Source organism: Crinia signifera, chromosome 11, assembly GCF_055691185.1.
Source record: "Crinia signifera chromosome 11, ASM5569118v1, whole genome shotgun sequence".
Lineage (NCBI taxonomy): Eukaryota > Metazoa > Chordata > Amphibia > Anura > Myobatrachidae > Crinia > Crinia signifera.
Window position 1 is genome coordinate 115,351,467 of NC_139227.1, and position 27,054 is coordinate 115,378,520.

Below are 27,054 nucleotides of genomic sequence, written 5' to 3' on the forward strand. Positions count from 1 at the left end.
CGACAGGCCTTCCAAATATAGAATGCACCCTCCTAGGGGGTGTCTGTTACTGTATGATGTGACACATTGTAACCACTGTGAAATAGTGTCCAGTGATCATACAGGTGTGGTAAGTGTTTTGACAGCACGGAACGCGCACTACTAATTATATGGCATTTATAAAGAGCTAATGACATGTCTAGAATTTGCAGTTGCTGTACAGTATATATATCATGTAGTGATACGTTCCGCCTCACGGGTCATATTATTAGTCATCAACATGGAGTGTCATCATGTGGCAGAAAATACTGATGCTGTATTTAGTAAATGAACTGTGGCCCTTATTCAGATCTGATCGCAGTACAAATTTGTTCAGAAAATGGGCAAAACCATGTGCACTGCAGGTGGGGCAGATGTAACATGTATAGAGAGAGTTAGATTTGGGTGAGTTATTTTGTTTCTGTGCAGGGTAAATACTGGCTGCATTATTTTTACACTGCAATTTAGATTTCAGTTTCAGCACATCCCACCCAAATCTAACTCTCTCTGCACGTGTTACATCTGCCCCACCACATGGTTTTGCCCATTTTCGCAACACATTTGTACTGAGCTCAGATCTGAATAAGGCCCTATGTGTCTTGTACCAAATCCTGATACTGTACAGTGCGGTAACAATCTATTTATTACTTACTAGTTAAAAGCCCGTCAAAATGACGAATTCTGCAATGGACTTTCAATTTGAGCTGTGACAGTTTTTAGCCCACAAACTCTCCACCCCCACCTACAGGGGCTGATTCTGGTTCACAAGCTGTGTACAGAAGTCAGAGTTTGCGTATTTCTGCGCATGTGTAAACCATGACTGCGAACAGCCGCCTCGAGTTGCTCACTCGCCGGGCAGACACCCCCCCCTGATATGTTGGTATGACAAGTCCACTGATAAGGATACCAGAGAAGAAAGCACTTTCACTGGGCGAATGATAAACTTGGAGAGCTGGGACTTAGAAACAAATCATCACTGTGAATAATGCATGAGATTGTGCACTTAGCAAAGATGTACATTAATGTGACCCATCCAGTGCTTTGCCAAATGATCCATCATTGTTACAGCCCAGCTACGCGGCACAGTTTTCACGCACACAGCCCAGAGCCGTAGCTGTAAAACATGGAGACACACTGTACGCGCTGCTTAATTATGGAGGGCCGGGAATATGAAAACTAGAATCTATTCTGAAATTTACAATGCAGCTATTGTGAGCGAGATGCACTCCAATATGAATGATCTGATGGAAGTAAAGCGGACAGTTTAATAATAAAAATATGTTAATTAAAATTGCAAATGAAAAGGATGACCTATTTAGACCTACAGTAGATTCTATTTATTTTTTGTTAAAATTAAATAATATTCAATCAAAAATCAAAACGAATTGAATTCCATCCAGTTAACTCGGCCCTTTGAGTCCAGGCGAGTAAGCCACAATTACTGTCAGTGGCATTACTAGCCAGGTGCGGGAGGTGTGGCCCACCCCCAGTGGTCACCCTCCAAAGTGCTGGCTCTCCTGCAGTGATAGGAGCTGTGTGCTGCAGTGTGATACTCTCTTGGAGCACTTGGCTCCTGTCACAGGTGAAGAGCAGATGCTACAAACAACCGAACCTCATGGGGCAGCCAGCATCTCCGGGGTTGCTGGGCACACCTGTGGAGTTTGCCCAGCATGATCCCTTTGCAAATGGACCATGGGAAGGCTAGCCAATGGGAACTGACGTCAGCAGCCTCCTTCTCCCCACAGCCTTTGCAGCACCAAGTGAGCGCAGACTTTTCATTTGAAGGCGAGTGATTTCCCCCTTGTGTGCATGACTGCGAACGCATTCGCTGCTGTGTACTTGGATCTTGGCGGGTGACGTTTAATCGCAGCCCAACGAGCAGACCTGAATTAGGTCCATAGTGTCCAAACAATTTAGGTTGCTGAACATGATCACTGAATAATACAATATAATCAAAAACCTTCCATCATTTACTTAAACAACCTGGACAATGGAAAACCTATCCAAGTTCCTCAACATCCAAAGCATGTCCTCAATCTGTGCACACCCTACCCTAACCTTAGCTGTACCATGGTTCTCATGAAGACATGCACACTTTCTAGTAGATCACAGGTTCTCAAACTCGGTCATCAGGACACCCCACACGGTGCATGTTTTGCAGGTTTCCTCACAGAATCACAAGTGATATAATTAGCTCCACCTGTGGATCTTTTAAAATGTGCCAATGAGTAATGAGTGCACCTGTGCACCTGTTGGGTGAGCTGGAAAGTATGAACTGTGTGGGGTCCTAAAGACCGAGTTTGAGTACCCATGTAGCTGCTACTGTATGTGGGTTGTTTCGTTACTGAGACAATGAAGCACTTAGATGCCATTAAACACTCCCAGAAGTGCAGGCCGACCTGGAAGATTAGACTTTGTTGCCGTAACCAGATATATCATAGATATCAGTGGTTCAAAAACTGGGTGTTGCATGGCACTTGCGGGGGGGGGGGTGCCACAGGTTGGAAGTCCAGAACCAAATCGCATGATTTCTACATCTGCTGGCTGCAGATGTAGATGTAGGTAATAAGTGTTATTTTTCCAGAAACCGAAATAATCATTGTTTATAATGTGGAAATCCTGTGAAATTATGAGCACCTCTCCCCATTATTTCCCTCCCCAACATTTCCCCCCCATCATTTTCCTTCCCAACATTTCCCCCCCATCATTTTCCTTCCCAACATTTCCCTCCCCGTCTTTTTTTGTTCTCATTGGCCGTGAGTCACATGGACTTGCTAAAAACCTGGAAACTACACTAAGACTATGAAGAGGAGCGATTTGGGTGCATTGCGGTTCACAGTTATTTTATATAGACGATATAAAACTAGAAAAAGAAAAGAACACAGATGTATAATCCACATCATTTATGATTACATCCAGTTTGTAATTTAAACTTCAAACTGTAATTATAACAGGCTGGAGACCACAGAAATCTATAATTAGCTGAAATTTTTCATGTGCAAATGCTGCCGGTAGACAGAACCAACAATTATATCATTACTACCCAATCACAGCAGGGCAGCGACGAACACTTTCACAAAGAGTATTATTCTAAAGCACAGCAGATCGGAACAATGCCTGATCATATATATATGTGTGTGTGTGAGTGTGTGTGTACACACCCACTACCCCCTCCACCATCCAGGGAGTGGATCCTACTCCTCTTCAGCAGCTGGCTAGGGTCCTATCTCCCCCGCAGTCGGAGCCACACATACAATAAATAGTGGCAATGACAACTGCACATATAAAGCTACAATCACAATTAAATGTCTCTCATATACACACAGGGGCCGATATATTTTAATCCGGCCCGGACTGTGATCATCAGCGCTGATAGGCGGTAGGACTCCTCTAGCAGTCTGGCACACACAAAGTCAGCCCCGCCTCTCTAAAGTAAGGGGCGGGTCCCTCGCGCAATGAGGCCCACCCTGCTCTCTGCAACGGGCCATTAACCTTAAAAGGGGCCCAGGGGATAAGTAATTGCTGTAATCCCCTTTGTCCTCAGGGGTCCTGGTGCAATGCACCTGTTGCACCAATGATAGTTCCACCTCTCGTGACAAGTCTGGGGAAGATAGATTTACATCTCATCTGCATACAGATGTCACTGGAGTTCAAAAGAGCTGATAAGTTTACCAAGAAACAAGGTATAGATTGGTAAAAGCAAACTAGGGTTTCTGGTGCCCGGGGCAAGACATAAATTTAGTGCCCCCCCCCAAAAAAAATTATTTACATATATATTTTTTATTTTTTTTGTTCAGAAGCAGGCACATATTTGGCATTTGGTTTTGCACTGAAAGAAAAACATTAATCAGAAGCCATTTATGTGCTTACAGACAACAGAAGGGTGACATTATGACATTAAACAGGGACAGTGCGCGCCAAAGGCGCGTGCTAAAAATTTAGGGCATTTTTTTGGGGGGGGGGGGGGGGGAGTGGTGTGGTCACATAGTAGTATCAATTCACATTATAGAAAACACCATAATGCCCAGTACACATTCCAGCACACACCGTAATGCCCAGAGCACATTACACCACAAACCGTAGTGCCCAGTACACATTATAGCACACACCATAATGCCCAGTACACATTATAGCACACACCGTTATGCCCAGTACACATTATAGCACACACCATAATGCCCAGTACACATTATAGCACACACCGTTATGCCCAGTACACATTATAACACACACCATAATGCCCAGTACACATTATAGCACACACCGTTATGCCCAGTACACATTATAGCACACACCGTTATGCCCAGTACACATTATAGCACACACCATAATGCCCAGTACACATTATAGCACACACCGTTATGCCCAGTACACATTATAGCACACACCATAATGCCCAGTACACATTATAGCACACACCGTTATGCCCAGTACACATTATAACACACACCATAATGCCCAGTACACATTATAGCACACACCGTAATGCCCAGTACCCATTATAGCACACACCGTTATGCCCAGTACACATTATAGCACACACCATAATGCCCAGTACACATTATAGCACACACCGTTATGCCCAGTACACATTATAACACACACCGCAATGCCCAGTACACATTATAGCACACACCATAAAGCCCAGTACACATTATAGCACACACTGTAATACCCAGTACACATTATAGAACACACCGTAATGCCCAGTACACATTCCAGCACACACCGTAATGCACAGAGCACATTACACCACAAACCGTAATGCCCAGAGCACATTACACCACAAACCGTAATGCCCAGTACACATTATAGCACACACCATAATGCCCAGTACACATTATAGCACACACCATAATGCCTAGTACACATTATAGCACACACCGTAATGCCCAGTACACATTATAACACACACCGTAATGCCCAGTACACATTATAGCACACACCATAATGCCCAGTACACATTATAGCACACACCGTTATGCCCAGTACACATTATAACACACACCGTAATGCCCAGTATATAGTATAGCACATAAGTGCTGCTTACCTACATGCTTGATGCCAGGGGTTACATGCTTGATGCCAGGGGTTATATGCTTGATGCCAGGGGTTACATGCTTGATGCAGGGGTTACATGCTGGTTGGTGCATGGGGATCGCCACAAGGGGCGGGGGCATTTTATGGCCGTTGCTGGGGGAAGGGAAGCATTTTGTGCTCGTTGCCCAGGGGTTGGAGAAGCTGGCATGTTGCTCAGCAGGCTGTCAGTGCGGCGGGGGACTGGATGTGGCTGGAAGAGCTGACAAGCTGCTCTTCTAGCCACATCCAGTCCCCCGCTGCGCTGACAGCCCGCTCACATCTTCTTCTGAGAGTGGCTGTCAGCTTTCATAGCCGCATCGCGTCCCGTCCCCCCGCGCTCAGCAGTGGCATAGACTTACATTGTGGGGGGCGGGCGGGCGGCCAAAGGACACACGCACGAGTCTGTGTGTGACTGTGACTCAACCCGCTCAGGGCGCGCAGCGGCAGCAACTAGGAAAACCTGCAGTGATTGGCTGCCAGGCGGCCGCTGCAGTGATTGGTTCAGGTGCAGCACAGCGCGTCCTTGGGGACCCCTTCAGTTTTAAAAACTGAGTCCCCGGGGACAGAGACAGTATTGCGCCCCCCCCCTCCAGTGCCTGGTGCGCGTGACCCCCTAGCCTCCCCCCCCCCCTAGTTACGGCCCTGGCCTAATAGTGGCCATACAGTACAACAGACCAACTTTTCTCCAACCATCCAATTGATAAACTGTTTAACTTGACAGTCCAATTACAACCCCACCACACACCTAACCAACTTTTTCCACAGACCAGTCAACCTGCCAGTCCATATGTGTGTATGTGTGTCTCTGTATGTGTGCAGATAGATTGACAGAAAAGGCCGGCGAGAGAGGGGGGGTGGCTACTATTACCCGGGCCCGGGCTTCCCTCTATGTCCCTCCCGGGCAGCAGCACACACCTACAGCATGCGCTGTGCTGGCAGCAGGCACCGGGGACCCGCATACTTCTCGGCGGCCCTGTAGATAGATAGATAGATAGATAGATAGATAGATAGATAGATAGATAGATAGATAGATAGATAGATAGATAGATAGATAGATAGAAGGCAAAGGTCATCAGTCTCAGCAAAATCCTGGGCGCGACCGGTCTTGCATAGTGGAAGGGGTATGAATGACTGCCACCATGCTGACTGGTGGTGAGCTGGATCTGGGTATAAGAAAGGACTTTCCCCACTTTCTGTATCAATCTTACATAAGGATTAATAGCGAAAATAATGTATTTAACCTACTTACGTACCAAATCTCCCATTTCCATCCAATGAATTTGAATTTCAAACTACAAAGTAGCAATAAACAGTTTGTACAATACTTGGGATTTCTTTTTTCCTCTTTTATAAGTTTTAAATCAGTAACTTGAGAGTCTTCTGTAATAAGCAGAAGATTGATATAAAATGAATTTCCGAAGGCAGCAATTAAAACCTAATGCCCACCGCCGTATGTAAGAGCCGGCATACTATGTACTTCATAAATTGTGCTGAAATGAACAACTTTGATATGAAAATGAGCAGTGTGTAATGATAAGTGAATATGACTGGCAGGCTACAATTGGATGCTAATTGGATACAAGGCAATTTAGCACTGCTTGAAATTGAATTTGAAACAATGGAAGATGTGTAAGATTTTAGCACGATGCGGACTTCCAATTTTCATATATTAAATATTCAAATGGTTTCTGGAGGAGGAATTTCTTCTCACAGCATTTATATACTGTCGTCCTTGCAAATGCTGATTGTGGTTTAATCTTGGAATTAACATAAAATAACTAAATACGGTGACTAACACAATATACCACTTTTGCTAAAACCTGGGTAATTGCAGTTATTATAACCCAGGTCATGGTTCAGTGGAAAATGGTTCCAGTGACCCGGGAATCCAACCCAGCGGGACCTGGCTCCCGTTTACAGAATGGGTGATCCATGGGGACACTGCTTCCTGCAGCACTGACCCTGATCTGGGGGCAAATGACATCAGCGGGTGGAGGTGGAGTCTCTGCAGGGGGTAATGCTGCTCCTGAGACGCAACCAGGGCAGTAGAGAGCCTGGCCGGGAACAGGTATTTCTCAGGGGCGTGGCCTAATCACGGGAGGCGTGGCCATGCATCCTTGAAATAAAATACGGAAAGAAATTGTGTTCGGCATAAGCGCTGCTGCAGCTTCTGATTCCAGGTAATGGGGGGAGGACCAGGGCCCCCACTGAGATTCTATTTCTAACCTGGGCCCGAGTAATTAGTTCCCCCTTCTTATTTATTTAGCAGATTCTAGAAGAAAATAGATAGAATCTGATTGGTTGCTATGGGCAACATACCACCCTCAATAGAACTCCCATTTATACCCCTTTCAGACAAACGACCCGGGTCATTTTGCCGGGAGCAGCCTGACACTGGTATTACTTCTGTGTGAAAGGGTCAACCCGGGTTGTTAATCCCAACCCTGGTAAATTCCATAGTCGGAGATCCAGGATTTACGATCCGGTTTGACCCTTTTACACAGAAAATGGACCCGTGTTTACTCCCAGATTCAACACAGCACATACAGTACAGTAGCATAATGTATTTTCTTTCAGCAAAGTGCAGAACAAAAGAGAAACTCTTGTTTGGGGACACACTTCAATAAATAATGATTTCATAAAAAAAAACATTTTTATTTATCTAAAAATAAATGAAGCGGCTTGAAATGCACAAATCTTTCACAAATAATTATCTGATCATTTTCAACTATTGTCAGATCAGTTCCTATAAATTCCTAGCGTGGTTAAAAGTGGAGTAACTCGGCATACTGTCCCTAGCGTGGTCAACAGTGGACTAACTCGGCGTACTGTCCCTAGCGTGGTCAACAGTGGACTAACTCGGCGTACTGTCCCTAGCGTGGTCAACAGTGGACTAACTCGGGGTACTGTCCCTAGCGTGGTCAACAGTGGACTAACTCGGGGTACTGTCCCTAGCGTGGTCAACAGTGGACTAACTCGGTGTACTGTCCCTAGCGTGGTCAACAGTGGACTAACTCAGCATACTGTCCCTAGCGTGGTCAACAGTGGACTAACTCGGCGTATTGTCCCTAGCGTGGTCAACAGTGGACTAAGTCGGCGTATTGTTCCTAGCGTGGTCAACAGTGGACTAACTCGGCGTACTGTCCCTAGCGTGGTCAACAGTGGACTAACTCGGCGTACTGTCCCTAGCGTGGTCATATTGTATTGTAGGTTGTTGAGTTCGTCATTAAAAAAACAATCTGCTACAGTATATTGCCACTTAACCATTTGCCTTAATCCCAATGGATGAGTTTTGAATAGATGTTTTAATCTAATTCAATTGTAAAAAATTGACATTTAGGGGAAAAAAAGTCAGTTAATTGTTTAAAAGTATCATTATTGTGATTTGTAATAAATGGGCAAAAATATTGAAAAAAAACTCATTAAAGTTACACTAACAACAGACCCTAAAATGATGCACTCTTTATAACTACAGCATCTTCAGTACAGTATATGTAGTATGATATAATAAGCAGGTTTATACAGGTGGAGGTTATAACATTACCCTCACTTCTTCCTCTAGAATGACACATACATCTGCAAATAAACGGTGAAACAAGGTTCTTTAATTGCAGGAAATGAAAACAAATACTGATCCACTAATCCACCCTTCTAGACTGCTCCAAAAATTAAATGTAATTCACATTAGGATCTATATATATATAAAAGGCTAAATACTCCTCACCTCTATGAGGGGAAGTACCGCTAGTGAGCACTAGAGGCCACTCAATGGTCTAAATGACTCCTTTGTGTGCTAAAAGATGCCATTAGAAAGTGAAAGCAACTTTTGAACGGACACTGATCTGTTTTAAGCTTGCTGGGTATGAAGAGAGGGAGCTGTGAAGACAGAGATTGGAGGTGGGAGCAGATAGGGACTGGGGGTGGGGTTGATCTAGAAAATGAAAGACATAATCTGATTTACCCCTTAGGGTATTAGCCATAATGTGCTTTTAGGTGCTGGCCATCAGGGTTGGTTACACCAGGTGCAGTAGAAAGACCCCATAAAAAGGGTGTGTCATAAAATAAAGGGGCATGGCCTAGTGGGAGCCCTGCTGACATCACCAAAGGTGCATGACTTTGTGGGGGAAGTCTCTGATTTACTCTATCTGGGGACATGCGGACTGCCCCAGATACTCTTCTGGCACTGACGGCTCCTTCCCATTGACCTGAGCCAAGGGCTGCAGGTTAATTTTACACTGCAGCACCCAGCTCCTGTCACTGAGGAAGAGTCAGCATGTTGGTGTCACTTCCTGGAAGGGTGATACCCGGGAGTGTCCCTCACCCACTTGGAAGCAGGGCCGGATTAAGTCTTCGGGGGGCCCGGGTCCCTTTAGACAGGGGGGCCCCTTCCACTTGTCATTACTGGCCGCAAACTGCAGTTGGCAGTAAAGGCAGTATAAACTTGGTCAATGGGTAACTGCAGGGGGGGGGGGGGAATTAATAATATATATATATATATACAACCAGAAACAAATGAGGCGGCACTTGGAGACTTCTTAGTGGGTGAAAGCAGTGTATTCAGTTACAGCGTGCATCTACGTTTCGGGGAACACACTCCCCGTCATCAGTGCCGGAGCCCACACGACGCCTATATATATATATATATATATACATACATACATACATACCACATGAAAAGCCTGTATTTGTCACTCTGTACCTTACTCTTTAGGACTGTAGTAGACCTCACAGGCTCAGCACTCAACCCTCCCATGACGAGGCTGCTGCTGTCCTCCATGGGCCTGAGGAGCATGTGATGAGCTGCACCAATCAGAGCTCAGCACAAGCCTCTCAGCCTCTGACCTCTTGTGCAAAGTCTCGTGAGACTTAGTCAACTCCCAGTAATGCACTGCACACTTGTGCAGTCAGTGTCCCTTGGCTCCTGATGCTCAGCACCATTAATCCTTGTCACATGAAAGGGGAAGCTGCAGCACTACCCCACTCCCATGCTCAAAACTTTTTGCTTAAAAAAAGCTAGAAAGGGGGCCCAGGGGTACTGACCCCCTGAGCACCCCCCTTAATCCAGCACTGCTTGGAATAAGTAGGGCATTTTAGTAAATGTTTTGGATAAGAGAGACATCATTTTCAGTGAAGGATGAATCAGAGTACAGAGTACATATGGAAACACCTCAACGTATCACACAAACAAAGCCCTGTGTCAACACTTGGAATCACGCCGGGAGGTATGTTACTATGGAGACATGAAAAGATGTAACATCTGCAATGTTCGATAGAATGGTTTATAAGGTATCTTGATCTATCACCTTCATGATGCATTTCTAAGGTTAGGTTTTGAAGGTCACAATTTCCAAAAATGTCATGAAAATGTGATATATCAAAAGCTGACATGATCCGTGTGCTATGTACAGTATAACGCATAATCGGCCTTGGAAGAAATCATTGCACTACAATACAATATATCTGCCGCCCGTCATACATACTCCAAAACTACATTTACCAAGATGACTGACTTTAATCTCATTATTATCCTCCATGGTGGTCTTTGGGTATCGCACACACTGTGACATGCAGCCAATATCCTAATGTCAATGTAGTAGCCATAGCAGGCGTGTACCCAGCATCAGTGTAATGCTGGGTACACACAAAACTACACGCACCCTGCATGACATCAGGAGCACCGGGGACATGGGCGTAACCTTAGAGGAGACAGGGATTGGATGACGGAAGTTTGGTGGTTGAATGTACTGCCTTCTCATAAACCAGGATAGAGGATGAACGAGGAGAACTTGGAAAAGATTGAAGAGTTTAATGATAAGGTCTTAGAATACAATCAATACGAATAATAGCACACAGCAGGTAATGAAGTGAATAAATGATAACAGCAACAACAGTTTGTATGATGATGGAACTATGACGAGAAACTTTCACACACAACGGTAAGGAAGTTGAAGACGATGAAGGAGTTTGGAGACCACTGTAAGAGTTCGTAGTAAACGAAGACGTCAAAAACTTGGTACTTTGAAGACTTGACACTGTGGAAACTTAATAGTGTGAAGACTTGGGGCCTTATTCAGATCTGAGCTCAGTACAAATTTGTTTGTAAAATGGGCAAAACCATGTGCACTGCAGGTGGGGCAGATGTAACATGTATAGAGAGAGTTACATTTGGGTGGGGTGTGTTGAAACTGAAATCTAAATTGCAGTGTAAAAATAATGCAGCCAGTATTTACCCTGCACAGAAACAAAAAACTCACACAAATCTAACTCTCTCTGCACATTTTACATCTGCCCCACCTGCAGTGCACATGGTTTTGCCCATTTTCCAAACAAATTTGTACTGCAATCAGATCTGAATAAGGCCCTTGGTACTGTGGAATACTGTGAAGACTTAATACTGTGAAGACTTGGTACTGAAAAGACACGACTGTGGAAGATTCTAGCACTTGACCACACTGAAGAAACTTTAGTACTTTGAACACACTATAGATACTTTAGCACTTAGAAGACACTGAGGATACTTTAGCATTCTGTAGATACTTTGGCACACTGTGAATACTTTAGCACACTGTAGACTTTAGCACACTGTGGACTTTAGCACACTGCAGACTTTAGCATACTGTACACTTTAGCACACTGTAGACTTTAGCACACTGCAGACTTTAGGATACTGTAGACTTTAGCACCCTGCAAACTTTAGCATACTGTAGACTTTAGCACACTGTAGACTTTAGCACACTGCAGACGTTGAAATACCTTGGTACTTGCTGAGAGTCTCTGAGGAACTTTGGAAGTAACTGAGAGGCGCAGAACGGCAATCCCAACAGGAGAGAGGTGGGTCCACTGCAGCACGCTAGTAGGTTACTGTGGTACTGAGACCTTCTAGGACCACCGGACAGGAGCAACAACAGGTTGGGCAGGAACACTGTGGAGCACATGGTTTTGTCCATTTGAGAAGGAATTTGCATCTGAGAGTGAACCAGAATAAGGCCCTGTGTGTCTATCATCTTCACCCTTCACTAAATTGTGACCCTTTATATTTGTTGAAATTGTTAAGGTGTGACACCCGTATATCTTTCAAGATATGTTTCTTTATATAGATATATGTTTTTTTTATGTAGTGTTTGACTTTTCAGACGCGCTGTTATTTTAGCTTTTGAAATAAAAGGTCATCTTAATTCACTCATTAATCTATCTTTAATCATTATTAGGTATAAAGTGTACCCCAGAACTCCTTAGTTTTTCATTGGTCACTCTTTGACCCCATTCTTCTTCAGTTACATGCTTGTTGCCATGTGTTTCATGCTCATTGCCAAGGGTTACATGCTCATTGCAGGTGGTTACATAGTAACATAGTAATTAAGGCTGAAAAAAGACCTTAGTCCTTCAAGTTCAACCTATCTAACTTGTAACTACTGGCTTGAATAAGTCATATCTATAGGATTCCCTAAGTGGCCAAAAATGTATCCAGTTTTGATGTAAATTCATTAACAGTAGTTGCTGTAACCACCCCACCGGCAATGAGTTCCAGAATGTTACTGCTCTAATGGTGAAGAATCCTCTTCTTAATCAGTACGGAATCTCTTTTCCTCGAGCCTCAGTACATGTCCGTGTGTCCTAAGTATGGGCCTGTTAGTGACAAATCATCTCCCAGTTCCATATGATGCCCAATCCTGTATTTGAACATACTAATCATATCACCTCTCAACCTCCGTTTCTCCAGTGAAAACCTATTCGGCCTGGTTAACCTATCTTTGTATTCTAGTGATTCGAGACCTTTTACTAGCTTGGTCACCCTTCTCTGTTCCTGTTCCAATTCATTCATGTCCTTTTTAAGGTGCGGTGCCCAGAACTGAACACAGTATTCCAAGTGTGGTCTCACCAATGCCATGTAAAGAGGCACTATCACATTGGCATCCCTTGAATCCATTCCCCTTTTAATGCATGCCAGTGTCTGGTTTGATTTTGCTGCTGCACTTGAGCAGTGTGCACTATTACCCAAATTTTCATCTATGATGATCCCCAAGTCCTTCTCAACTACAGAATTCCCTATAATAACTCCATTTAGCCTATAAGTAGCTTGTTCATTTTTGTTTCAATAATTAATTACTTTACATTTATCAACATTCATTTGATTACAAATCAAATTAATTATATTTTCCATCTTTCTGCCCACCTTTCAAGTTAAATTAAGTCACTTTGTAGTGTATCCACATCCTCTCCGGAGTTAATTTCCTTACTGAATTTCGTGTCGTCCGCAAATACTGTATAGCAATTTGACTCACTATGCCACACCTTAATGAATATATTAAACAAAGTTGGTCCCAATATTGAACCTTGTGGGACTCCACTGGACCTTACCCCAGCTGGAATGTATGCTATTTACCACCATTCTTTTATCTCCTAACCCTAAATTACCTAATTTAATTATTAACCTTTTATGAGGCACTGTGTCAAAAGCTTTAGCAAAATCAAGCAGTATTACATCAACAGATTTCCCTAAGTCCAGTCCCTACTGACTTCCTCATAGAAGCTAATTAAATTAGTCTGACATTATCTTTTTTTTGACGAACCAATGCTGAGCCTTACTTATCACCTTCTCCTGTTCTAAGAAATTTTGGATACTATCTCTTATTATTCCTTCTAATATTTTCCCAACAATGGATGTAAGGCTACATACCCTTTGCCACAGGTTTGGTGAAAGCCTAACCCCTCCCTACACACACACACGAATTGGCACTGAGAGGCAAAAAACACACCACACATATCTGCCACCACATGAGCAAAACACATTGGTCCCACAAAAAGAGAGGTCAGCACACGGCAATGGAAAGGCAATGTATGGTGTAAGAGTGGGGTGTTAGCACTCACATTGCACAATGAATGATAGCAGGCCAGATTTAGGCTCATTACCTTGACCCAGGCCTTGTGGCCCGCTTATGTCAGGCTTAATACCGACAGACCAATCCGTGCGTGACTGGGTACTGGCAGATAACCTGGACCCTACAGCAGGCACACCCCTTGCACCAAGTTACACCACTGGCTATCCCCTTGATCAGACTACATAAAAGTCAAGCACAAATCCAGTTTCAACTCCCTAGGCTTTAGCTGACATGTTTTAGATGCAGGCTTGAAGATGGCAGGCCTGTAATTGTGCACTTATGAAGGAGTCAGCTGGCACAAAGGGAAGGTACAGGGAGATGGCGTGTTTGAGCAATTGGTTCATTAACAGAGAGGATGCTGCAGGATTGAGTTACATTTCTTTCAGACACACTTTCAAAACATACATTCCTGAGGTGTGAAAGGTGCAGCCAGGCAGAGATAAAACATCAGATATGTGACATGGATTTACCTGTGTGGAGAGAGATGGGATTTACAGTAACATCTCCCTAAACTTTAGCTGACATACTTCAGATGCAAGCAAGCAAACGCAGTGTCGGTCGGGAACGAAACAATGAGGAGTCCTTACACTACTTATGAGTCCTAAATAATATATGAGTCTCAAAAAAGTGACAGTTGTGCACATTACAAAGCTATCTGTGGGGCGTATGTATTATATAACACAATGTTGCCTGTTAAATGTCCTCTTTCACTGCAGCGATTCACAGCGATCAGGGATGAAGTGGCATGGGCAATCATTTCTCAGGACATGACATCATACTATATTTGTTATATATTTCACAACCACTATACTCCTGGGCTTGGATTCGGCCACGTACAGTCATCAGCCCGTGGGAGTGAGCTCCTTCCTACTAGGGGGGCATCACAGAACCTGCCGGGGCTTTTAAGCCCGGCTCCAGCATAGGAAAACAGAAATGACAGAATATGGGGCCTGATTCAGTTTCCCCTGCAAGATAGTAAATGATTTTCTGCTATTCTGTGCATGCACTTATGCCATGTTGTGTGACCCCTCAAACTGCGGTCACATTCTGGAAAATGCAACTGCAGTCTAAGTACCGACAGGGGGGGGGGCGGTGATATCTCATTGGGTGGACATCGGCAAAATGTTGGGTGGCCACAGTTTGCGGGACATGTCTGTGTGGCATCACAGGTGATGGGGAAAATATAGGTCCTGCTCAGACATGGTGTTAGCCACACTTATGTGCGGTGATGGAGGTTCTCTGTGCGCCCAGACTGACAGGGAGTCCTGGTGCTGCTGTCAGTCTGTGATCCGGGGCCGGTTGCTCGGACGCTAGGAGTTCACTTCCGCCCCAGCAGGCTGGGCAACGGGGGAGGTTGCCTGGCGCGCCTCGCCGCAGCTGTCACCCATTAGTCCAGGGAGCTGGGCTGATCCTGCTCAGGTGATTGGACACTTGAGCACTTTTAAGGGATTCAGGTCAGCACAGCCCCACCGGTGATAATTCCTGTTTACTGCAGACACCTGCCTTTCTCCCTGCTCTATGTGTTTCTCCTGGCTGATTCATTCCTACCCTCCCTGTGGCCACCTTCTGCTCCTGGCTGGTTATTCCATTGGTTCCTGCCACATGCCTGGTTCCGGTTCTGGTAAAACTTGTGAAGCCTTGGTCTTTCTTTCCTTACATTCTGGTTAGTAACCTTGTGGTCCGTTTGTTATATTCTTTTTCTTGTCCACGGTTGCATGCGGTTGCTCTGGTTTGTTCAGAGTACACCGCAGGTTTGCACCATTGGTTGGTGATTACCCCAACAGGGGTTATTTTCCTTTTACGGTACTTCTAGCATTTTTTGTGTGGTTTGCTGTGTTTTTTGTGTGGTGTAATATTGTGCTTTTGTTTGGCTTTTTTTCCCTTATGCTTGTGACTAGGTCGCCTGTGGTTTGCATTAAGTGGTCTCAATTTCCTGAGATTGGCTTGGTGCCGTTAGTTAGTGTCTTTTCAGTCAGTACCCATCTAGCCAGTTTCACCTTTTGACTGTTCTAAAAGGATCTCTGGTACCTTGTCCAATCCTAAGACCTGGTGGCACTGGAGTTGGGGCGGACCTAATTTGCCCCTTCAAACTTGGCTATTAAAGGCAAAGTCCTAGCCTCTGCAGGTAACAGCCATCCCTTAGGAAAGATCAACAGAGGCAGCACAGGGTTTGCTGTAGCAAACCCTACAGCAGTAAACAGCGGTCACAGCTGTGGGGTAATACCCAGATACCTAACACATGGAGCTACCGTAAAAATGCGAGCACCGATTCTCCAGATACCTCAATCTGAGAATTGTCACCAAAGACTTATGAATACCCAAGCACGTGTGGTTGAAAACTGGTTAACTACCACGAGCAAAATAACTCAAAATATAAATTTACTGTATATAGATATCAGATAGTCTTTTTCAGCTGTCTGTATCCAGGCTTACCAATTGCGGAATTCACTTGGTCTCACAGGCTGCTTGTATTATAATCCAGAGGAAGCACAGTGCAGATGCACCTGCAGAGGTAAACTCTAGTACTGCAGCTATAATCACTCTCCTAGCAACCAGTAAAGTGTGCAGACCAGGAGTCATCATGCTGATCTGTGTTCTACTTTCAACTCTTGCTTGGAAAAAATGGGTTCAGACAGAGCCTTGCTTGGTTCTGGACTTGTGGTAATTGGCTGTTCATTCATTTTATTGATTAGGCTCTAATCATTCTGATTCTGTTAGTTCTGTGCTATTTGGAATATCTACTAGCATGTCTACACAGTTCAACAAATCTGGTCTATTCAGGAAACCTGTCTAGAGTTCTTTGCTGTGCAATTTGACCTGTGCTATTTGGAAAAACTGCCAGTGTACCTTCACAACTTTCTGAGAAAAGGGCATAGCTACAAAGGTGCAGGGCGTGCAGCTGCTATGGGGCCCAAAACTGAGAGGGGCCCATTTTACCTGTCAAAGTAACATTGTGCTATATACATATTTCCCCATTTGGTGTTCCATAGGGGCACTTACAAACTTTAGCTCCGGTCCAGTCAACCTGGTAAATTTCAATATTCCTCTTTTGTATCTATACTCCAGTTGTTAGTATCAATTTAGTGAGAGATCCCAGGTGGGGGGCCGCTACCTAAACATTGGGGGCCACTAAAGTTCACAACGTCTTGCTGGGGTTCTTGGTGAAGACCTCCCAAAATGTAAAGATTCCGCTCCCTTGTCTTGGGGCACGTTTGCTTCTCCCACTGCTTTCTGGAATTCCGACCATTTATGCAAAAGGACAACATAAAGGCTACAAATATTTAGCTTCATATTTCCTAGATCTCCAGACTGGGGCACAAAAAAAAAAAAAACAATTGTATCCAACTCATCGTGAGTTGGATACAAACTAAAGAGTGGAACAAATGGATGTGCTTCACAGCCATCTGACACATGAGGTTGGGTGGGCTGGAGGTGAACTGGAGATCATGAGATGCCTACTGTACTTTCCATTGTGCTACCAACTTATTCCAATTTCAACATTAACAGATGGATTTTATTGCTAGAGTCCATGGCATAAACATCTGTGTACTAAATCAATCTTCAAGCAGCAGAAAACTGAAGAAGAAATACAGCGCTAAAATGAAGGTCCAGGCGATAAGAGTCACCAAAACAGCAATTATTCTCCAGGTACGGGTAGAACAGGACTCAGGCTGACAGATTTGTCTGAATACATTTTCCAGAAGTCACTGGCATTTATAAAGCACACGTCCTGTATGTGTTACATCTACTTATGCTGAGTAACTGCTGCAAATTGGACATTTGAAATAGAGATTTAATAGCTCTGTCTGGTTGAGTGGCTGAATTGACAGGGCTATTTACAAATCCATTAAAGCATCCTTGTTTACAACAGTGTATGGAGATGCTTTCTTTTAGAAACACTTACATTTAAAATGCTTTGTGTCGCTTTTAATGCAATTCTAGGGGCTCATACAGAGGTGCACGCAAGTCGGTATTGCAGGTGAGCCTCACAATGTTTGATGCCAGCTTGGTGGCCAAGCGCATACATCTACTGGCGATTCTCGTTGTACTCATCTAAATTGTATGTCCACTTGCTCTGGAAAAATTCTATAATGCCTCAAATATCCTCACCCCTCCCCAGTCGAACCCAGAAACACCCCAGACATTGTTACACCCCAGATAGTACCCACTCCTGTCCCTGTAACAGATGTCACAATGGATATAAATGGGCACCAGCCCTAGATGAGTATTGGCAGCATTGAGTTCTATGCTCTGTGGACCAGCAAAGGTTGTTTGTGTGGGAGACAGGAGGGGGTGTGGCCACTACTATGGGCGGGAAGAAGAAAAAAACACTGATTACAGGTAGCCTCACAGGTGTGTTGGCCTACCCTTAATCATACCTACTGTATAATGTCTATGGCCAATCCGCCCCTGTCGACAGGTATAGAAGGCCTGCAGATGCAAGGTGGACCGTGCTTACTGAAAGGTTGCATGACGATGGTCAACTTGTATTTTTGGGGTTTTTCACATGTTTTACCAACATTTGCTTAATCTTTTGGCAATAGCAACCGTGCCCAAATTCCGGCGAGTGAGCCCAGGCGGTTACTGATGGTGCTCTAATAACATGGACTATGCAAGGTGTTGCCTATAAAGCCCAAAAATCATGTGTCCATGTTTGTGTAGACCAATGGCATGGTAACCTTTCAACCATGTGAATCTTAACCACCGTCGACCGCCATATATATACTGTACCAGCTCTATTCCCTTCCCCCTTCCCGGACTCTTGACAGGTCTTGATGGGCCACGGATCTCCTGCACTAGGGGCATGATTCAGACCTGTTTGCTGGGCTGCGTTTCTTATCAGCCTAGGGAAAAGGTAAGAGCCACCTGCCAAACTCCCCCCCCCCCCCCCCCCGAATCCCCTCTCTAACATGCGAATTCGGGGAGGGTGCTGACACAATGTGACGGCAGTCGCCCGTCACACCTGTGTTTGCAGGGGAAGCCCAGGGTTTTTATAGGGATGTCCATAAAATACTGGTCATCCCCCTGCTCCAGTCCTCCGCCTGCCCCCTTCCCTCCCGCTATGGAGCGATCAGCTCGGCTAGTGTGAAACTCGCCCAAGCCGTTCCCTCCGGGTTGTGCTCATGTGCAAACCCTGACCATCAGGGACGGGGCCAAATTCGGCCCGTAACTAATAGATCTGAATCGTCCCTAGGTCCAGGTCTGGAAGTTTGCACCTAAAATGGTAACGGTTATTATTTCCTCAAACGGATGGAAAGTTCTGTGCAGTCACAGAAGACATACTGTAGGTACTGGTAAAAAAAAAAAAACATCAAATAGATTTAAAATAATATTTCTTTATGTAACAAACAAACTTCTTATCATTTATTTAGAAGCGTCAGTAAATTCAGTCATCGTTCAGTTGCAGGCAGCAGCTCATGCATTGAACTATCAGACTCTTGTCTCTCTACCGGACAATCCGTTACTGGATGGAGATCATTATATGAGAAATTAATCTCAGGGTTTAACTAGGGGTGTGCAAGTGGTACTGCCGTGCAATGCGCGGGGTGACAGGGTCATAACTGCCCAATAGCACCATCATGTGGCTTGAAGGATGCCTTGGAGGTCACCTTGCGGCCAGTAGCACTACCACCAGGAGCAACCAAGTCAGATTTTCACCTATCAGTAAACAAATATATATATATGTAAAAATCCAGCACCTCACATGACGGGATGAAGTTGGCATACCGGGAAATAGGATACCAGCACTTGAAATATTGTTGCTGCAATCCCGACACTAGTGAGAAGACCAGTTAGGAAGGGATGGGTTTGGAGGCTAGGATAAGGCACTACAGGGTGGGTTAGGTTTAGGCTGTGGGGGAAGAGTTAGGATGTGGGGGGGGGGGTTTAGCGTAAGGCTACAGGGGAGGTAAGAGTTAGGCCATGGCGGGAGGGTCATGGTTAGGCATGGGGGGGGGGGGTGAGGGTTAAGGTTAGGCGCTACAACGGGAGGATTAGGGTCAGACTCAAAGGGGGTACAGTTGGGGTTAGAGTTAGGTGGCAGGTAAGGAGGGTTAGAATAATTACCTACGAGTTGTCAGGATCTTCTGACTGCGGGAATCCTAAGCGCTAGGATCCCGGACACAAACCCCCTTGACCATAGAAGTATAACACCAAAATGTCATGTCATGTAACTGATTTGGAATAGGTCATGAACCCATTAATTAATGCATTTCCACACTGTTTTTGCAGATGCCATCGCCAGTTTTAATTCTGGCCAGATTTTCATAACGCTGAACTATAGAACTAATATTACTATCAGGACATTTGTATAATACTTTATGGCTAGTGGATGGGTCAAAGCATCTACAGAATCCTGTTAATATGAACCCGTTCCCTTCTGTTTCTCCTCATAACTGCAGCGACAGAACTGACATTCACTGCACTTATTATTTATGCCACAAAAGACCTACTTAGAGTCTTCCTAAAAGTCTGTCTATCTGTGCTCATTAGCGGGGAGTCTGACCCTACGGAACGTAGCAGATCACTGTTCTAACAGTTCATAAGTACATACAATTCTGCCAAGCAGTTCAATGACATTCATTTGGAAATGTGACATTAATGAGAGAAATAGGCTGGATAAATTCCATCTCATTCTGGCCACAATACCAGCCGAATTTATGGCCATCTCATACAGAATGTGTGCGCAGGTAGCTTTTCTGGATCACAAAGGTAGAATACGGCACTGGTTATACAATAATTCTACAATGATTCCGGGTTTTCGTCTGAATTTAGACGTCTGCCCATTGTGTGACATCAGGACCTGCAGCTTAATACAATTTAAATAGCATCATAGAGTTACTTGAAATAGAAATCCCATTTATGTGACGAGACAGTTTAAAAGCTTTGGCGCCATGTTCCCAGAGACCCATGACCCATGTATGTGCCGTAGACTGTGGGCACAATGCTAAAGTCGTAGTTGTACTGTGGGGGAGGAGGTTCTGCGCAGAGGCCACACCCTCTCTCCATTCTCCACTGCTTGCCTCCCTCCCTGATTGGCCTACTGCCCACAGTAGAAGAATCAACTATCCATCAATGGGTACAACTATCAATGGCTTGACATCAATAGTCTTCCCTACGAATCCATCCATACTTAGTACTCTTTCAATGAATTCTATTGAAGGGGCAGGACAGATTGAAGGTTATGGAGCTCCCATCCTCCCATTTAATACATAGGAAGCAAATTACGTTAAAAGTAGACAAACTCTTTAAGAAATAAAGACTTCCATTATTCTGTTACAAAGCTTGCAATGCATTAACAAACTAATTCTGGTTTGCACCTGAGATGCCGCCCCACCGAATAAGGACATACGTCCAAATTCCGCATGAATTGTTTACACTACGAACAGGGGGAGGAGAGGGGCGTGAAGGGCTGTTTGGCCTCATTAACATATGCATACGCCCCGTGTTTCATGGGCGTTCCCATGAAAACGCTGGGCGTACGTATGGTAATGCGGCCGTGACGCACGTGTAGGGGGCGGACATATAACATTGCCGGATGTCAGCTGCCTGCCCAAATCCCTGCTTTTGCACGGAGAAATGCCCGAGTGGTCTGATCTCGCGGGAGCTGCCTGACCACTCGGTCCTGCATTCGATGGTATGCGACCATCGAATGATGGGGGAGGTTCCCAGAGATGGAGGAGGTGTATACATGAGAAATCCACTCGTGCTCCGTGCGGACAGCGGCTTACCGCATTCGGACGGAGTGAGCGATCCGTACGGAAGGCGGGGTTTAGGACGCACGGTCCTGGCCGCATAATCGGCTCCGGCCGCACAGACCAGAATAAGGCCCATAGAGAGTAAACCAGAATCACCCCCTATGATTAGTACTATTAAAATACAGAATGATTTAATTTCTTTGTGCAGATCATCTCAGGAGATGAGCTCGCAGCTGTGTTTCAGATGTAAGTACATAGCGCACACAGGCTAGGAAACTTATATATATGTTTTCCACTCTCCTTTTCATCCCTTGCTGCCATTCAATTATTTTTTAACAATAGCAGCTCCTCTTTTTCTCTCCAATTGACTTCCTTTTTTGCCATCTGATTGGCACAGTGGATCTGGCACGCTACCCGCAATGAAAAAACATCATGCCATCTCATTTGAAGAGCTTGATATTACCTGCTTCATTGGGCCTCAATATCACTGAGAAATATGTTCTCGATGCTTTTTATAGTTTCTGTTGTTCGCAACAAATCTCCGATTATTTATGTGGAGTAATTCATTCCACACAAGCACAATGTGTTTAACTTTTCTTTCTGTCAAAAGCCCAGACACCTAGAAATGACAAGCGGTATAACTCCTTTTACCCTGGAATAGCTCATGAATTATTAACATGACCCAGAAAACATTCTAATCAAATGCTAAAAAAATCTCTTGAGATTATTTGTGCATATTTCATGTGTCCTCTTTCTCCGGATAATGTATATTTTGAGAAGCCTGCGCGTATTCCAGTGCCTAGAGAATTGGAAACTGGAAGGATATGTTGTTTTCTGTGTGTTTCTTAATATTCTCACTGTGCTGGGGAGATGTATCAGAGTGAGATATCCGCTTCTAGCTATCATTTATACCCCTTTCACAGCAGCCTATATTCCCGGGTTGGGTCCTAGAGACTAGCGTTGGTGTGAAAGGTTCCCGGGCCAAATTCGAGTAAATTTGCCGGTATTTCAACCCGACCAGCTCGGGTTACTGGCTGGTCTGAAAGGGGCCAACCCGGCTTCCCGGCTTCTACTCACTGGAGTCAGTCTGTGGAGTCTGGGAGACGGCTGCAGCCAGGGTGACGGATTCGGGGGATCCCATCTGTGTGGGGGTGTTGCGGGTGCCGGTTCAGTAGGTCAGGCCTGTGGGGGGCAGTTTCAGGTCAGGGGGAGTCCGGCCAGTAGCTTCTGGTGGAGAGTGTGGTGCCAGGCTTGGTGGAGAGCGCCGAGCCACTGCCAGCAGTAACCTCACGTGTCTCCTGCGCTCTCCTGCCCCTCCTGCTGCATCACCCACTCACCCCGACTCCTGCCCCCTAACACCAGAAAATTCTGGGTCTAGGCTGGTGTGAAAGGGCCCAACCCGGAAATGTCCCTGCATGATCCAAGGACCATATTCCCGGGTAAGTCCCTTCATTTTCTGGTGTGAAAGGGGTATTACCTAACCAAGTAGTTTCCAAACCAAGGGCCTGATTCAGAGTTTAAAAGCAAAATCTATCTCAAATGGACAAAAATATGCTGCACTGCAGGTGGGACAGATGTAACGTGCAGAGAGAGAGAGGAATGAGCAAGGAGAGTCGGAACCTGGACAATTGGTCCACCGGGCAATTGGCCCATTGGGTAAGCGTAAGGCCTGATCTCACCAAACAGTTGGCCGTTCTCTCTTTGGCCACCATACTTCTTCTGATGAAATATTGAAATCAAATTTTGACTGATTTTTAATGGTAATTACGTTGTCAGTGTCGTCATTTATAGGCCGCACTCAGCAAATCCAAATCCACCCAGTGGAAGCCCAGAACAGACTCCTGTGTCACAGTTCTGCCCAGAGTACACCAACAGGAGGTCTGACCAGGACTTCAACCCCCTAGTATGTCTTCTGAGATCCAATTAAGGTGGAAAATCCCGGGATCATCGGGATCTCGGGATTTGGCCCTAAATACGCGGGGAGTTGAATCCTGGGATTCCAGGATTGGCCTGCACGTGCACAAATCTAATGCCGGGCAACGCTGAGAGACCAGCTCAGTTGCTGCCCAGCTGTTCCTGACCCTGGTGCTCTGCTTGTGCGAAGTGTGGCGTGATGTCAGAGGTTATGCTTGATGCCCACCCACCACACCACCGCCCGGCACTCAACTGCCGCATCACCCGACCTCCTCACCACCGCTGCGCTCCCGACCACCACCTTTGGGCGCCTGACCACCACCGCCAGGCTCCCATCTACTGCCGCCTGGATAAGTGACACTGGTTTGGGGGTGGGGGGGGGACAGAGGGGGATTAAAGTTCATCATTATATTGACAAACTCATTCCCGAGAATCCCGGGATTAGGCACTTTTCAATTCCAACAGCAGGGGAACGCTCGGCGTTTACCTGTTTGATAGGCTGTGATTACACGCAGCTAGCAAACAGTCCTGAATCAGGACCTATATACAGAATGAGATGGGATAATAGAATATTTTTTTTCCTGTATTCCATTGGATTGTACTAACAATTTCTTAATTATAACTTAAATCACAATAAGTTTAACAAGCTGGACGTCTCATTTGTTGTCCTATTTAAGGACACTAAACGGTCATACACCAACAGTGTATGTGCTAACTAATAACACCACTAACTGCCACTGCTCAGACATAAATTGATTCTGACACCAAGTGGTATTAATCATTTTTTTTTTTTTTTTGTCTATCCAATTTATCTATTATAGACAGTCTATTATGTGTGAACTATTTTTGCTTTTTTGAGCTATTATTTTAACTAATTGGAATTAAAAGCTACGTTTTAACTCATTCATTATCTCTTGTAACAGTAAAAGTGTGCCTCCCACAAGGAATCCTTCCTGTGAACAGCTTCCCACTCTCTAAGAGGTTGGCTGTTTCTCCCCCTTCTAAGTATAATAGAATATTATCAGCAGCAGATTTAATCCTAAATATTCCCCACTTTTGTTGAAATTCTGTCTTCTCTCTCTGAAACGTGTAAGCTCATAACAGCCAAAAGATTATTGCCATCGAGCCGAAGAGAAGGAAATTCATTCACATTAATAGCAACTTGTCTGATTTGGTTCCAAGCTGCAAACTGCGGTAACACAATTACAAGTGACAGTAACTATGAATTTCTATCCAATGGGGTCTAAATTCTGGCTTTTAAACTTGAAGCTAAATTATGAATGGTCATATTTTATTTATCAACCCTTCTACTAACTCTCTCCATTAAAACGGCAAATAACATCCTTGGAGATTGAATCTTTAAGCCATGAAAGCTTCGATCTCGATAGACTTTCACTAAGAAAAGTGTGGCCTTGAATACTCACAGAACATGTTACATTAAAAGTTTTGAAAGCTTTATGCGCCCTTGAGGACAGGGAACCTGGAAAACATTTGCTGCACAAACCTACAGTATGAGTAGAATCTGGCGGCTCACTGATTATCAACATCAGCCGCTTGAGTAAAGCAAATAAGGAGCAAGTCATTTTACACCTGGACCTTGGCAGGACTGGGTTATGAAAGGCCTACAGCAGGGAGTATGGTAGGGGGTGTGGTCAGTCTCTGGAAGGGGTTTGGCCAGCTAACATAGACGCTAACCATTCAAATACATGTCACTGTAAAAAAAATCAATGGAATCATTTAATTGTAGGTTAGTAATTGAATGAATTGCCATTCCAATCAATGGCAGAACAAATGTTCTCTTTTGTTAAAATTACAGGCAACAAGAGGAGGTGATGGGTCGTTTAGTGACCACCAACTTTGATCGACAGGGCTTCTGTGCAGGCGCAACCAAAAACGGTATGTACGCCCAGGAAAATGGTGGGCACCGCCCCTTCCGGGGGCGGACGGCTGATGTCCCCGGACTTCAGCTGCCCGCCTCATTCTCAGACCAGGATGCCGCAAGTCTTACTTGGATTTGCGAAAAAGGGTAAAAATCTTTTGATGTCGTCGACCATCGAATGATTTTGGCCCCAATACTGTAACGAAAGAGAGAGGGGGTAAATGATTGGTTCAGGCTTTTTGGAGGGACCCAGGTCAGCTGCTGTGGAGTGCAATCTAACTGCTATCTCCTTCACCATGACAACAGGAGATCTGTGCTGCACCCACTGACCCAGTCTGATCCCACATCCCTGCCTCCGCTAGCATGGATGCCTGAGGGGGAGTGACCTTGTTCCCACAGAGGGGAGAGGTCTGGGCCTTTTGTTGTCAGCAGCCACTAGGGGGCGGTTTTGCTGCTAAGGTGATGCATCTCCGACCAGATTTGGCCAAACTCACAGTACCCGTGCCCCAATCAGCTCTCCGTGGCCCAAGAAAGTAGTTATTAGAGCGGAGCGGACTCTTTAACAGCACAGGTGCATTCTTAACAGGCAGAACATAGTCCTCTAACAGGCCTAGGGTGAGGCACCACCCCTCCTGGTGCCTGGGTAACAGGCAGAACATAGTCCTGTAACAGGCCTAGGGTGAGGCACCACCCCTCCTGGTGCCCAGGTAACAGGCAGAACATAGTCCTCTAACAGGCCTAGGGTGAGGCACCACCCCTCCTGGTGCCCGGGTAACAGACAATTTTTCAGACTTCTTGGATCACTGGCTGAGAGATCAGAGCCTGATGGTCAGTAACATAGAGACGTGACCCCATGCCAAGATGGTGGGGATCCACTTTGGAGTCAGGACCCACAGTTTGAGAATCATTGTCCTACTGGATAAAAAATCGGGGCTTTTAGTAACGTACCACATGTGACTTGCAGTAGAGTCGACTAAAGAAAGGTCAACATTTATTAGTGCATCAAGGTAGACATGTTTAAAGGTCGACATGGGATTAGGTCAGCTGGGTCATTAGGTAGCCACATGCATTTTGTGAGAACACTGGGGGTGATTCTAATCTCCACACGGGGGTGATTCTAATCACCACACCCCCCTGCGTGTTCGCACAGAGGAGCGATGGTAAGCGACTGCGCATGGCCATATACTGTTATGCACATGTGCAGCCGTTTGGTGCAAACGGGTGTCGCAAACTGCGGGCGGGGGGTGTGGGGCAGCGGTCACGGGTTGCGCCCATGGGAACAAACAGCATTTCATGGGCGTTCCCATTAAAAGTGCTGGGCGTTCCCATGTAAATGGGCCAGTGACGCGGGTGCGGGGGGTGGGCAGCTGTTGTCACCCGTTTCCTGTACAGGGTGACCGCAGATGTAAGACACCAGAGAGGTGTCTTACCCCTGCGAGCGCCGGTCAAATCATCCGATGGTCTGCAATTTTTGAATTATTGTGTCTGCGTGCAGGAGGGGAGGGGGGCGGCCGTTCGTGCGTGTCAACCAGAATGACCTCCACTGTCCCTGACCCTGGTGATTACCTTGATTTATCCAGTGTGTATT